This window comes from Schistocerca cancellata, chromosome 9, assembly GCF_023864275.1.
Source record: "Schistocerca cancellata isolate TAMUIC-IGC-003103 chromosome 9, iqSchCanc2.1, whole genome shotgun sequence".
NCBI lineage: Eukaryota > Metazoa > Arthropoda > Insecta > Orthoptera > Acrididae > Schistocerca > Schistocerca cancellata.
The window spans coordinates 482,927,346-482,943,570 of NC_064634.1; the positions used below are offsets into that span (position 1 = coordinate 482,927,346).

Genomic DNA, 16,225 nt, shown 5'->3' on the forward strand with positions numbered 1-16,225 from the left:
CATAAGTGGAAGAAAGGAACAGTTGAAATATACACAGTAAACTTCGAAATAGCGTCTGTGAGGGCTGAAACTCTCCCTATATAGATGTACTGCGCAAAATTCTGTGTGTATCTTATCACAAGTCAATCGAAAAAAAATGACGTAAAGTGGCGATCATCAATGGTGCGAACTGGAAATCAAATGTCGCGAGTCCTACTGCTCTGGAAAGATGGAGCAAGGCGCTAACCAGAAAACATAGGGCTGATCAAAGTACGCCGGTGCTGCGTATGTTAGTCAATAATAATTGTGGTTGCACGCGATATTGCCTTCGACTGCGTGCATTGCTTGGCGGGTTGCTATGTACACTCATGCACATAAATTAAGGATAATGCTGATACATGGTGAAACAACGCTCTGGTGGGTGGTTTGCGGGTTTAAATCACCTCGGGGTATGACCATGCGGTGCATTTGACCTGCGGTCGTCGCATGGTGGCGCTGGCAGCAGTCCATATACGCAGAGGTGTGTTGGTGCATGTCAGAGTACGGTGCGTTGAGTAAGTGTGCAGACGTTTTCAGACGTGCTAATGGTGACTGTCTTGAAAATGGCTCAAAGAACACATATTGACGACGTTATGAGGAATAGAATACTAGGGCGACTGGAGGCTGGTCAAACACAGCAGGTCCTGGCACGGGCCCTCCGTGTGCCATCTCAAGATTATGGCAACGATTCCAGCAGACAGGAATCGTGTCCAGGCGCTACAGTACGGGACGTCCCCAGTGTACAATAGGACAAGAAGACCGACATCTCACCATCAGTGCCCGCAGACGGCCAAGGAGTACTGCAGGTAGCCTTGCTCGGGACCATACCGCAGCCACTGGAACAGTTGTCTCCAGACACACAGTCTACACACGACTGAACAGACATGGTTTATTCGCCCGGAGACCTGCAAGGTGCATTCCACTAACCCCTGGTCACAGGAGAGCCTGTAAACCCTGGTGTCAAGAACACAGTACATGGTCATTGGAACAGTGGTCTCAGGTTATGTTCACAGACGAGTCCGGGTATAGTCTGAACAGTGATTCTCGCAGGGTTTTCATCTGGCGTGAACCAGAAACCCGATACCAACCCCTTAATGTCCTTGAAAGGGACCTGTATGGAGGTCGTGGTCTGATGGTGTAGTGTGGGATTATGATTGGTGCACGTAGTCCCCTGCATGTCTTTGACAGAGGAACTGTAATAGGTCAGGTGTATCGGGAAGCCATTTTGCACCAGTATTTCCGCCTTTTCAGGGGTGCAGTGGGCCCCACCTTCCTCCTGATGGATGATAACGCACGGCCTCACCGACCTGCCATCGTGGAGGAGTACCTTGAAACAGGAGATATCAGGCGAATGGAGTGGCCTGCCTGTTCTCCAGACCTAAACCCCATCGGACACGTCTGAGATGCTCTCGGTCGACGTATCGCTCCACGTCTTCAAACCCCCAGGACACATCAGGAGCTCCGACAGCCACTGGTGCAAGGTTGGGAGGCTATATCCCAGCAGCTGCTCGACCACCTGATCCAGCGTATGCCAACCCGTTGTGCAGCCTGTGTACGTGTGCATGGTGATCATATCCCATATTGTTGTCGGGGTACATGCGCAGGAAACAGTGGCGTTTTGTAGCATATGTGTTTCGGGACCGTTTCTCAACTTATCACCAATACCGTGGACTTACAGATCTGTGTCGTGTGAGTTCCCTATGTGCCTAAGCTATTAGGGCCAGTTTCGTGTAGTTCCACGTTGTGTGGCACCACATTCTGCAATTCAAAAAGGGCTCTGAGCACTATGGGACTTAACATCGGAGGTAGTAATAATGTTGTTTGAGGAGGGCCACCCGTCGGGTAGACCATTAGCCTGGTGCAAGTCTTTCGACTTGACGCCACTTCGGCGACTTGCGCATCGATAGGGATGAAATGATGATGATTAGGACAACACAACACCCAGTCCCTGAGCGGAGAAAATCTCCGACCTAGCCGGGAATCGAACCAGGGCTCTCAGGATTGACATTCTCATTTTGTTCGCTTTTGTTCGTTGCATCTGCTCGAGGCGGACGTCGTAAGACATCCGTTTAAGTTCGTTGTTGATCGATTAGCTCAGTTTTTTTTTATTACGGAGGGCTGCTAACCCTCTGACCGAACACTCTGAGCTACCGTGTCGGCATCACTCAGCTAACGGGGCCGGACGCCATCTGAGGTCATCAGTCCCCTAGAAATTAGAACTACTTAAACCTAACTAACCTAAGGACATCACAGACACCCATGCACGAGGCAGGATTCGAACCTGCGACCGTAGCGGTCGCGCGGTTCCAGACTGAAGCGCCTAGAACCGCTCGGCCACTCCGCCCGGCACATTCTGCAGTTATCCTTAATTTATGAGCATGAGTGTAGATGACCGACGGAGCTCCAGCTGAGACGATGCGCGATCACGGAAATAACGACTTCTTGCCCGGGCTGCCAGAAATGTAAAACTACCGTCTCCGTACTCCGTAGCGGACAATACAGAGCAATACGACTGCTCGCTAAAGCAGTCAGATCACAGATCCTTTTTTCTCGGATCGAGTGTAGCCTCAGTTTCCTCTACTCCGCAGCAGTGGCTGTCCAATCATCTTCTTGCAACAAAGTTTCCGCCAATCCTCTGTCTTCCCTGCAAACATTGTGTGTGCCGGAATCATTACCCCACGTCACACAATTTCAGCCAGTGGAGGGCTTCTGGGAGGCGTTTTAAGTTGAAACGTACTCGAAAGTTCTGCAGCGCTAACGGTACCATCGGAATGTTTCTGCAGAGTCCCAAGCCAGTAGCAAGGGTGCGAGGGGCTTACAAAGAGTGCACCTCACCAACGCGGCCCGTAGCTGCGCCAGACGGTCTCTTGTGTTAATCGACGCCTTGTCAGCGAAAAACCGACTAGTGGAGAAATCGCGGCTTTGAGTTTTACATTACGGGACGAGGGCGCCACCCCACCCCCGTCCTGTGCAAGGGCTGCCGCCCGCCGGCAGGGCGGCGTGTCGCTGGCTTTCTCTCGAGCCACCCGTGGAGGCCGCTATAAACCGCCCCGACTCGTTGTGGCTCAGTCGGAGAAACCGAAGCTGACTGATCGGTTAAATCTTCCGGGCTGAGAGGCCGTGGTCGATGTATAAAATTTCCACCTAACGTTTCGTCTCCATCTGCGGGAGACACGTAGCCGGATGACCTCAGAAATGTCTCCCACAGATGGAGACGAAACGTTAGGTGGAAATTTTATACATCGACCACGGCCTCCCAGCCCGGAAGTTTTAACTGAAGACAGCACCTGCCGTGAAAGCCTAAATTGATGAATTATTTTCATCTGCTACAAAATTTGCTACATGCGTGAAATGCGACATTTAATCACAACTTGCCCCACTTGGTTACTCCATTCTGAGGATAACTAGAAATATTCAAAACGATTCCGAAAAACCATATACAAACTGCATAGTTGTAAATTAAAAATGTGAGGTGGGGGAGTGATGTGGGTCTTGCACTCACTGTAGAGGGAACACATCGGTTGCCATCTTGCAACGTGCGTTGATACCAAAGATCTGCTTGTGTTCTTTTATCCATTGGCATGAGAACTAAGAATGGCTGTTAAAATCGAGATCCTTACGCACAATTGCCTCTGGTAATCGTATTAAAATTCTCAAATGCAGTAAATTATTAATTACGTAATTTTCGTTCAATTTAGACGTCTCTTGAATAATAAAACTGAAAATTGTCACTGATATACTCTATCAGATCATTATGCTTTGGAAATCATTCCTAGATTTACTGTTTATATCACTTCTCGTGAACTCAGTATGTCAGAGATTAAACCCCACTGTTTGTAGCGTCGTGTGGTATACAAATTTTCATTCGGTAAAAAATCACCGCTCTCCCTGATCTTCACTTACGTGTCAGTATAAATAAACTGCAGTCATCAGTTTCCAAAACAATTAATTCTTTCACACTTTTCTTTCTTAGAAGACGCAAAACGTTTTATATCGTAGCTCCACACACAGACGACTGCTACGTAAGTATCCCAATGCGCATCTGCCATCAAGCGTGCCTCTTTCAGAACAGCTAACATTCAACTTTGACATAGAACTGAAGTTACAACGTAACATTTTCGTTTCTGAAACTTAATTTAATCGTTAGAAACATAGGTCGGAACAGTTAATCCCGTCTGTCGAACGTTGTAATTTTTTGCACTCTCGTTGTCGTCTAATTCTTTCTGCACGGTAATATAACGTCGTTTCGTAGCAAATAAGTAGCATCCGTTACTTGTGCGAACTGAGAATTCTCGTCTGTCTCTTCTGTCATTCACATTAGTTTTAAAAGATTGTGACGTTAGATCGCTAGACTACCTCTTTTTGTGTATACAGCGACTGGATCTGTGAACTTCCTTCATACCACTAACAAATAGCGGAAGGTAAACAGCCCAGACACCACGATTCTGCTGAACTGAAGAGAGGTGTCCCAACCGCAAAATGCCGCACCGCGGTGCTGAATAAACAGTCGCGCTCTTCCGGATATTTTCGAGAAGGACCGAGTAACGGGCCTCTCTCTGTCCATCTGCTCCTTCCCCCACTCTGCGTTCGTTTCCTTCCTATTCTCTGTCCACTTCCTCTTCCCTCCTCTCTCCAACTTTGAGCCTTGTTTATTGGTGTTGCAAAGGAAATTTTGTTGGGAACTGGTGTCGCTTAAAATGAATGGGTAGACTGGTTGACATCATTGATAGGTAGTACATGGGTTATGAGAGAAACCTCTCCAGCTGTTGGATCAGTGACGGTAGTAGCTTCCATGACAGTGTTCCGCAAGCTTTTAAGCTACAAACGGGTAGGATTACAAAGTTTCGGACGATTCAGATCCCACAGTAGTATTCTAATCATAAGCCGATAAGCCATAAATACGACTTTCTGTTTCCTGTTAAAACCGATTGCAAAGAATAAAATAAAAGAGTATATTGCTGTGTGAACATATTTTGTTTCAAATTGTAGATAAAGAGAAAGGATGTAAGTAGGAAAAATAATTTGTCTAATGGTTTAAACGCCCTGATACCGTAGCTGAAACTGACTGCAAGAAGGGAAATTAAATCGCTCATATTCACAGCACAGTATTTCTTTTCTCGCAGTCCGCTTTAGCAGAATACCGGTACATTGTTGCTTAAAAAATATATAGACCATGTCCATCAGAGTGTTTAGCTGACTGTCGTGTAGAAGTCTGAAGTAAATTGGGCAGGAATATTTCGAGAGTTTTGAATGTTAAACAACGACTTGTCTTTATACAGTAATATAGATCCCCTAATGAAGTTGACCACCAACAATTGCTATAGTGTCCTCTTAAAAAGTACTTTATTGGTAGCTAAGCTTCTTATCTATCGCATATAATAGTTCCACTGACAATGGGACAGAGCCTATTTCCCATCAGCGACTTCGTCCAAATTTGTGGTATATTGAGGGCTTGGCCAAAAACGAAACTAACAGAAGTTGGCTAAGCCTTTATAAAAATAAAAAAACAGCATTTTTGGCACAGGCCGGGCGAATCATGAACGATTCAGGCAGCGACTGTCACTGTTGAAAGAGCACAGAACTGTAATCCGAAGGTCGTGGAGTCGAGTCCCTAAGTGGGAGCCTTTTTATTATTGTCAATTTTTACGTTATGTGTACTGCAAATAATCCGAAATATGAACAAAGTAACCCATTCGTATATAGCACAACATGCTGTGACCCTTTCTGGAAAATGATTGCCAGGAGTCTGTGAACGCCAACTGGAGAGTACTCTCTCTTTTGAACGGACGATTCGAAAAACGGTGAATTAATATTTGGAAAAATATAGAAATGTCGTCAAAACTTCGTCAAAATCTGGAAAACTTGAAACAGAAAAAATACTTTCACTGATGTGGAGCAGAACAAATTTCTTTCTGTTTATGAGTACATGGAAAGACAAAAAGGTTTACAATTATATTTCGAGAGGGAGAACGACTGCCATCATTCAGTATTAAAGTAATTCCATCCCCCTCCCAAATGCTCTCTGTTGCTGTACCTCTACGACATCAGTTTTTAAGGTCAAGTAAAGAACCTGATCAAAAACTTTCAAAATTGCTGTTATCCTACCGAGAGACAAAACGAAATCATGTCCAGAGAAGGATACATGAAAATATGTTATATTGTTCATCACTAGCCAGTTTTGTTGCGAAATTCTGCTGAGAAAGAACTTTTGGGACTGCAAAATAAGTTCGCTTTTCTATAGAAACTTGAAAACCTAACAGCACAAATGCGACGTTTGTAGTGTGTGTAAGACGCCGAGAAAATTACTGCTCTCTGTGTGTTTACGAACAGCATCACTCCACACCTCGGAATCATTAACTATAAAATGATAAATGTATCTAATTTTATATCGAAGTTCTCGTGTACATCTTGCAATCCTGGGAATACATTTTTAATCCCAGACTTCCGTTGACCTTTGCATTTCAAGCCTTTTATGAAAATATTAATAAATACAACATATTTAGCATCATTTCGGATTATTTGCAGCGGTAGTAACGTAGAAACTGTAAATAAAAAAAGCGTTTCCGCATGGATTCTACCCCACAATCCGCCGATTACCGCTGCGCAAACCGCTACCTGGGAATTAAGCTGACAAAAAAAGGGCTCTGACCACTATGGGACTTAACATCTGAGGTCATCAGTCGCCTAGAGCTTAGAACTAATTAAACCTAACTAACCTAAGGACATCACACACATCCATGCCCGAGGCAGGTTTCGAACCTGCGACCGTAGCGAGTTACGTTGTTTCATGCCTCTCCCTACCCGCGCCAAAAATGCTGTTTTCTCTAAACGCTTGGCCATGTAGAGCTCCCACATGGGCTACTTTTCTTTTCAGGTCAAGTCCTGCCTATACCACAAATCTGGACGAAATCGGTGATGAGGAGCTGGCGCTGCCCGCTTTGGAGTTCGCCTACCATACACAATACATTTCGTTAGTTTTGCATGTCGTTGCACGACTACAAGCGCGGACCAAATTACTGGTGTGATCACAAATTTCGTATAGGAAGTCTTTTTATAAAAAAAGAAATCCATCATACACGTTCGAAATTTCGCCAGCGCACTACACGTTGCCTGCTTCTCAGAAAAATCGTGGTGTGGGCGTCGGTTTGAACGGGCCGAACTTCACCGCACGGCGTTGCACTGCCTTATTGAAACGCGCACAAACTTGGAAATGACAGAGTTTGTACTGAGAAGTGACAACTCGGTAACGAAGCTTGTGACTTCATGAATTATCAATTTTAAATGGTTTTGATGTGAATTACCAGAGAAATAGCCAGGCGGTGTGGCCGAGAGGTTCTAGGCGCTTCAGTCTGGAACCACACGACCGCTACGGTCGCAGGTTGGAATCCTGATCTCGGGCATGGATGTGTGTGATGTCCTTAGTTACGTTTAAGTGGTTCCAAGTTCTAGGGGACTGATGACTTCAGATGTTAAGTCCCATAGTGCTCAGAGCCATTTTTGAACGAGAGAAATAGATTAGGAGGCATTACATTCTGGCAGTGTGCATATTTAAACACTTGCTTAGTAACCTGTCACGTTGAATCGACGTCATTCCACACCATTCCTGTGCCGAAGGAACTCGTCGATACAGCGATATTTTAACTTGCAGTTGCAGAGCTACCGGCGTTCTAGTTTCTGCAAGCGTGTTTTTTAGTTGTCCAACGTTTTCTGGTGTTCGCAACGTTTTCCGACAGCTTCTTAATGTTCACATCGTTATTTAGATTACTTTGTGGCGTAATGCCGAAAGTAATTAGGGCCATTTTTATTTTTGACACCCTGTACATGACGCCATCGTCTCTATAAAAGCACGATAGCGCCCTGTCAGAGAAGTAGAAAGGGCCGTAGCGCCAGCAACCACCGACCGGCGTATATTGTGTTAGTACGCGCGTGTCAAGCGAATGCGAGTATCACGTTTCGCGCGTGCGCCAAGTAGTTCTTCGTGTATCGCTAGGGGCACTGTCTGTTGTTCTTGCGACGCGCAGAGCTTTTATTCTTCGTTTTGTTACTTTTTCTATGTTGCTTATTCTATGTTTTCACCTTTTGCCTCGTATGGTTTCCTATGCACAATGTGCGCAGTAAAGGAAGCAATAACGAGCTTACAATGTGCAATTGATCAGTTCTCGTATCCTTAGTCTCGCTAGCCCGGTATTTAGCATTCACTCTCGTAAGCTCTGTATGTAGTATTCTACGATAAAATGAAGTTCCGTTGTTGTGTTGAAGATCTTTCAATGTACGTGTCATTCTTGTAGCAGGCATAGTAAATTCTCAAGGCCTGTTTATCATACACAGCGGCCAAAGAGCTGTTATGGAGTAGAATAAGATGTACTCGTAAGGTTTTTTAATTATCGTTTCGAATTTTCTGCTACTTCGCGGTATATGTTTGCAGTTCGGTACACACTGAAATCTTCACGCCACAGTGCCGTATCCCTACACAAGCGATGCCAGAACAAAATGCGCAGCCCATTGATAAAGTGCAGTACTGTGCCTAAATTCGTCTTCTGCGTTTGAAACAGGACAACGCCACAACAAACGAGGCGCGGTTACTAAAAGTGTACAGCAGCACTATACCATCATATGATACAGTGATCAGGTGGCGGAGAGTCTTCCAGTATGGTGCAACAAGTCTGTGGAGGATATTGGTCATAGTAGAAGTCGAACACTGGGTGTCACACACCGTGCCGGTAGTTGAAAAAAACATATAGGTACTGTGTCAATTTTCAGCATGTTGCACGACATTCTGAACACGAGAAAGAGGAGTGATGTTGCATGTCGCGTTGATACTTCGTTTCAGTTAACAATTTTTTCATCGACCGTGTACATCACGTGCATCATCATTTTTTGTTGGGATGGGTTGTTTTGGGGAAGGAGACCAGGCAGCGAGGTCGTCGGTCTCATAGGATTAGGGAAGGTTGGGGAAGTAAGTCGGCCGTGCCCTTTGAAAGCAACCATCCCGGCATTTGCCTGGAGCGATTTAGGGAAATCAAGGAAAGCCTAAATCAGGATGGCCAGACGTGGGATTGAACCGTATGCGAGTCCAGTGTGCTAACCACTGCGCCACCTCGCTCGGTCACTTTTTGTATTTACTAGTTCGGAGCTCAGTCTTCTTCAGATACAACAAGGACGAGAATTTATAATGATAAAACAACATTCTATAGCCAAAATCGAATACATACTCATTATTTTCGTCAACCGCGTTCGACAGGCTTTGCTGTGATCTTCTGGTCTTCAAAAGTTTTATAAAACCCTCGTAGCCAGTGTTGTAAAGGCCTCGTCGCTACTGCAGTGGAAGCCGAGTTGCCCCTGTTGTTACGGTAGGCCGAATTTGTGAGTTCATGAAACGGCTTCTGGCGCAGTACACCGCTAAGACAATTTCTCCCAGCCACTATTACACATCTAAGCCCCAGGGCCAGGTAACAGGATAGAAGAACGACGGTTCTACAGCACTCCAACAAATTAGTAACAAAGTCACACAAATGAGTTAAAAAGGTTTACTTATCTTTGTGACTTGTTGAATAATAAAGTCTGCAACACTGCATGCAACATAACATAAAAAAGGCCCTGAGTGACGAAGTGCAAATAATCGTAAGTAAACTTTACAGCACATAGAAAACGCCATTTACAACAACTGTCTGTTCAGTTCTCAGAGTTCACTAAAGGACATTTCCTGTCTCTGAGATCTAAGACGATCTGTAACCAAGTGGGCGAGAGCTGATCTTCTGTCTTTCGGGTAGGCTTCTGCCTGTTGTCGTCCGGACATTGGCGGATTGTACGAAGCCGGCAGGTGGACGAGGCGCTGTCGGTGTCATCATCCCCAGAGCCACCCGTGGCGCTGGTGGAACTCGCGGATGTGGAGAGTCTCTATGGGACTGGCACCACTTCGCATCTTTGCGCCTGTTAAGCTTGTGCCCTGGCTCTCTCTTGTTCGGAAAACACTGCAAAAAGTTGTTGTTATGAAGACTGTTCATTGTGAGTTGGAACATCACGTCAATTTGTTATATTAGTCGATGATATGTAGCAATTTAAGTAAAGCTTTGTCAGAAATAAAACGTTTACACTTGCGCACAGATGATTGTTATATCTTAAAGAAACACGATGTATACTAAAGTGTACAATAGCACTTCTGTTTACGTTAACCTCACATCTTCTACTCACCAGGAAAGTACCTGGGCTCGAACAAACACAAATACACCAAAATCGTGTGTGAAATAATGTAAAGGTCTCTTATTGCATTAGTGATACTCCCGCATCTGCAAAACTCTGCAGTCGTCCGTTAGAGGCCTCTGCGTATGCCATGCCGCATTGCACACTGACCTGCCGCTACGCCAGTCGGGACCTGTAGGGACGGTGGAGTGTGCCTCTGAAGTTGCGTTTTGTGACATTATTTGTGTATTGAAGCGTCAGATGGCTCGGCGATTGGTAATCGATCCTAATGTATTGCGACTGGTTGAGATGAAGTTATGAAGAACCCTTCTTCGTGAAGATGGTATTGGTGTAGAAGACGAATCCTTCGCATATTTTCTGGTATCTATTATAGTGCAGAAATATGAGCATAAGTTAGAAACAGATACTGTAGTAACACTAACACATAATAATGATGATAGGGGTGATAATGACGAACAACTCATTGCAAACGGTAGTGCTACGGCAAGTGCGGTAAGAGGCGATGGAAGCAGCGACAGTGAATACCAACCGACTCCCAAGAAGAAGGTTAAAGTTGCAAGTATCATCAGGGCGTTCGATGACAACACACTGGAGAACATGTACGATGATTATTACGTAAGAGGTTTCGACACATACGACAAGCTTCTGAAAAGGTACCCCAAATTGAAGTCTAAAAGAAATATTAAAAACATATTGGATTACGTGGCAAAGAAAAGAGAAGGAAACACAGTTTTCGAAGGAAATTGTACACTGCTGTTCAAGACCATCAAGGAGCGTGTAATGGCGAAATTCGATGAAGCGCGAGAATGCGGTTCCGCCGTTCATTATTGGCATTTACAACATTGGGCATTGGACGTAGCCAGAAATCTCGGGTGCACGAACTTTACAGCTTCACTAGGATTTATTACTAATTTGAAAAAGGAGTTTAGGATAACATCACGCCGTATCACTATGCTACAAGGACGAAAAGATAAGGATGACGAAGAAGAGCTGATTGAAAGCGCTCAAACGTTTGTTGCTGACGCCAATGAGCCTATCACGAGAGAAAACATCGATATTAGTTCTGTATGGAACTGTGACCAGAGTCAGTTCAACTATGAACTTTCTTGTGACAGAACACTATCCATGAAAGGGGAGAGAAACACTGTCGCGATGTTGCAATCAGTTCACTGTGCAACAGATATATTACACGATCGATGTTGCTGTATCAATGGACGGACGACTGGCAGACAAACTCTATATTTGCTTCGAATAGTCCAGTGGAAAGTTTGGACCCCGCTTGTCAAGGGAAACAGAAACGCGGTGGCCTCCAAATGTCGTCGTCGATGCAAGTGTGAGTGATAAGATGACGAAACAACATCTGAAAACGTTTCTTCTGTCAGTTTTGAATCCACATTTGTCGAGAAAGTCATTAGTACTTTGTTACTCCTGGTCTGGACATAAGGATGAACGAGTGCTACTGGAAGCATCTGGCGGAAAACATGTAGATTTAAAAACCATTCCGCCTAAAACTGCAAAATATGCACAACCTCTGGTTGTGTATTTATTCAGGCAATATAAAATATATGCCAAGAGAATAACAGACTTCATTAAACTACGTTCCAGTAATATGCAGCCGAAATTGCACGACAGATTCTTTATCATGAATATGCATTCTGTCATTTACAATCAGTTATCTGCGGGAATATACAGACCAATGCTTCGTTACGCGTGGCAGAACGCTGGCTACGTAATTGGTGAACCAGTGAACAAAAGTGTCATTGACGTGGCGTTCAACACTGATATTGTACAATGTGCAAATACTCCATGCGATCAACCAGGATTTCTTCACTGTGCGTTTTGCAGTCATTCGTATTGCTCGGAGCATTTTATTTACGTTCCGCATTTACATTTATAGTTAAGATTGCTGCATTGCGTATGGCGTCTACAGTTACATCTACAGTGATATCTAGAGCATGACTGCAGAGTTTTGCAGAAAAACGACACCCACCAGCACATTCAGAAGTACACAATGGTCCTGTAACCAAACGTTCATACAGATCTGTTTGTTCGAGCCCAAGTACTTTCCTGGTCAGTTGTGAACCACCTTAAATGGTGTGTATACTCCCGTCCAAGTGCTCACTCACATCGTGATAGGCCAGACCATTATGACCATCGAGCAACTGTCGATATAAACCCGCCAAGGCGATAGCAGCGTCACACGGCGAGGAACGACTGCTAGTCAGGCATACGCGTGGTGCGTGTAGTATCAGTGAGCACGCTGTCCGTATGTAGAATGGGGAAGGCGCGCCATCTATCTCAGTTTGACTGAGGGCAAATAGTAACTCAGTCACTGCTTTTCATCTTCAGATCACTTCATCTTGATATACTAACAACAAAGAATACGACATAAGAATTTCGGAAACTACACGACTTGTCGGCTGTTCGAGGTGTGTTGTGGTGAGGGTCTTATAACACGTGGCGTTACCAAGGTAATGCCACATCCAGACGCCTTGGGGTCAGGTGGCCACCCCTCATTACAGACGTCGGACGTCGTAGGCTGGGCAGATTGGTAAAGCAGGACAGTCGGCGAACTGTGGCAGAACTAACATCAGACTTGAATGCCGGCCAGAGTATAAGTGTGTTTGAAGGAACAATGCACCGAACACTACTAACGATTGGCCTTCGAAGCCGACGAACCATATATGTGCCAATCTTAACACCAAGACATCGGCAAATACGGCTGAAATGAGCACATGACCACCGGGACTGGACATCGGCGCAGTGGCTGATCGTTGCATGGTCTGATGAGCCCCGATACCTTCTTCATGTCGAATGGAGGGCGGAAATCTGTCGTCTTCCAGGGGAACAACTCCTTGGGACCTATACTGCGGGATGGATACAAGCTGGCAGCGACTCCATTATGCTCTGAGGTACATTTACGTGGGTATCCATATGTCCAGAGGAGCTCGTGCAAGGCACGATGACGGCCAAGAAGTATCGTGCACTGGTTACAGACGATGCACAGCTCTTCGTGACGATCGTGTTTCCCGACGGCAGTGGCATTTTTCAACAAATGATTCAAGTGGCTCTGAGCACTATGGGACTTAAGGTCTGTGGTCGGCAGTCCCCTAGAACTTAGAAATACTGAAACCTAACCAACCTAAGGACATCACACACATCCATGCCCGAGGCAGGATTCGAACCTGCGACCGTAGCAGGCACGCGGTTCCGGACTGAAGCGCCTAGAACCGTTCGGCCATAGCTGCCAGCTATTTTCGAACAATATAATGTGCCTTATCACAGGGCCAAGAGTGATGGCTCCCCAACTCACCAGATCTGAACCCAATCGATCACATCTGGTATTTGATTGGACGTGACATCATAACTCATCGCCTCCCTGCCCGTAATTTACGGGAATCAGGTGACGCGTGTCTGCAGATATGGTGCCAACTCCCTCCAGCGGCCTATCAAGGCCTCATAGCTTCCATGTCGTGACACGTAGCCGCTGTTATGCGTGTGAGTGGAGGAGATACTTGCTACTAGGCATATGGCGATAATGTTCTGTCTGATCAGCGTGTACTTCCAAAAATATTCGTAACTCAGTTACTACTTTTCATCCTCAGATCACCTCATCTTGATTTATTAACAACGAAGAATGCATCACAGTGCCACGTTCTCATAAACTGTAAGTAATCTAAATACATACGAGTACACGTGTAGCACAACGTGGAGGGAACACAAACAGATTTCATCAAAGACATTCCATCACTGACCCATCGCTGAATTTGTTTCAACGGGTAGAGATAACACGCCCAGTAGATGTGCCGCTGCTTCGAACTTAATCGTGCGATAGACCGCCGTCGACGCAGTGGAGATCAATCCTGTGAGGTGATATCACCGCGCCGCGCGAAGGTCAGCTGTCGCCCGAATTCTGCGTCGCTCACGCAAAACAGAAAGCAGGAAGCAAACATTTTGTAGTTTTATATTAATCAGTCACTATGTAAGGAATGACATCGAACAAACGTTTCATGACAACTATTAAGACCCTACAGTATTGCTAGAGTCCGCTGCGTATTTATCGAGTAGTACTGGCCAGCCGATTGTCTTTCAGTACCGATCAGAAATAGCTTCAGTTTTAATTTATATTTTCTACTTATAACTTCTTCTCAGATTGAAACGGTGGAAAATGAGGACAAAGTAAGAATGCAATGGAACGAAGAGTGCATGAATATGGCTGTGAACAAGGATATGTACAAAAATAAATGCCGCGTAATTGGCAACTGAAGCATTGTCAGCAGTTAGAAAAGAAAAAGATTGTGACCAAAGAGAAGAGAATGACAGCGGAAAAAATTAACCTGTAAATCCAGCTGAAGAAAGCTGAATGTAAGTTGGGTCTTCCAAAATAAAATAAACTTGCAACAGGGTTGCCATGGAAAGCCAATTACAAGACTGCGAATAAAACTAGAATTTACTAGAAATAATGGGTCAACATAAGTGACTGAAAAGTGCTTTATGTGTTAGGAGTCTTCTAACGAAGATTGGGTCTTGTGTACTTATATTTTGTATTTTATTTGCAATCTCTGTAAAACAGTGAGCTAAATATTAATCGACTGAGCTGAATAGTAACAATAAGTTCCCATGCTTATACGTTGCATTATTATTCAATAAATATCCGTGCGGTGCATCATTAACAACAGATATTGCAGGACACTTTCTCAAAGAATTCTCACTGCAGCATTTTCGAGGTAATTAAGTGCTATAAATAACAAATAAAAATCATTACTCATAGAAAACGTTTTAAGGTAAGAGAATGGTATATTAATATTCCGATTAACACCGCAGTTACACACAAAAGTAAAAAAACGTAAGCTATCCGATACTACACAGCTCGCCCCTACTTTAGGCCACCGTGATGAACAGTCTCGGGAAGTTGTCCAAGGACGTCTTTTTAGTCCACTAGAGTTGCCTTTCCTACTGTACAGGACACAGCCGCACGTTGTGCGTCTTTTGCCTGTCAGATATTGCTTCAGACCTCGCATTTTACAGACATGGCACCTTGCTCCTTACAGTGCTGTATAATTCGTAGTGTAGCAGCGCAGCCTGTGTCTTCCAAGTGGAGCGTTCACTGAGCTGTCATGCTGTATTCGACCTCGCACACACTATGTGGAGCGGTGGGCTGTAAAAAAAAATAAAAAAAAAAACTTGCGTCGTAGCAAAGCTGGGCAGGAGCAGAAATGATTAGCGAACAAGTTATAGCAGTAAGCAGAAGATATACTTAACTAGACCACTGGCCATTAAAATTGCTAGACCACGAATATGAATACAACAGACGCGAAATTTAACCGACGGGAAGAAGATGCTGTGATATGCAAATGATTAATATTTCAGAGCATTCACACAAGGTTGGCGCTGGTGGCGACACCTACAACGTGCTGACATGAGGAAAGTTTCCAACCGATTTCTCATAAATAAACAGCAGGTGACCGGCGTTGCTTGGTGAAACGTCGTTGTGATGCGTCGTGTAGGGAGGAGAAATGCGAACCATCACGTTTCCGACTTTGACAAAGGTCGGATTGTAGCGCATCGCGATTGCGGTTTATCGTATCGCGACATTGCTGCTCGCGTTGGTCGAGATCCAACGACTGTTAGCAGAATATGGAAACGGTTGGTTCAGGAGGGTAATACGGAACGCCGTGCTGAATCCCAACGGCCTCGTATCACTAGCAGTCGAGACGACAGGCATCTTATCCGCATGGTTGTAACGGGTCTTGCAGCCACGTCTCGATCCCTGAGTCAACAGATGGGGACGTCTGCAAGACAACAACCATCTGCACGAACAGTTGGACGACGTTTGCAGCAGAATAGACTATCAGCTCGGAGACCATGGCTGCGGTTACCCTTGACGCTGCATCACAGACGGGAGCGCCTGCGATGGTGTACTCAACGACGAACCTGGGTGCACGAATGGTAAAACGTCATTTTTTTGGATGAATCTAGGTTCTGTTTACAGCATCATGGTGGTCGC

The 16,225-nt window shown here is 45.0% G+C and overlaps 1 protein-coding gene across 1 annotated transcript in view; it reads left to right on the forward strand.

Annotated features, from left to right (window-relative positions):
• LOC126101511 (uncharacterized) overlaps nucleotides 1–16,225 on the forward strand; it is a 936,969-nt gene that overhangs the window by 5,558 nt on the left and 915,186 nt on the right. The window lies entirely within an intron of this gene.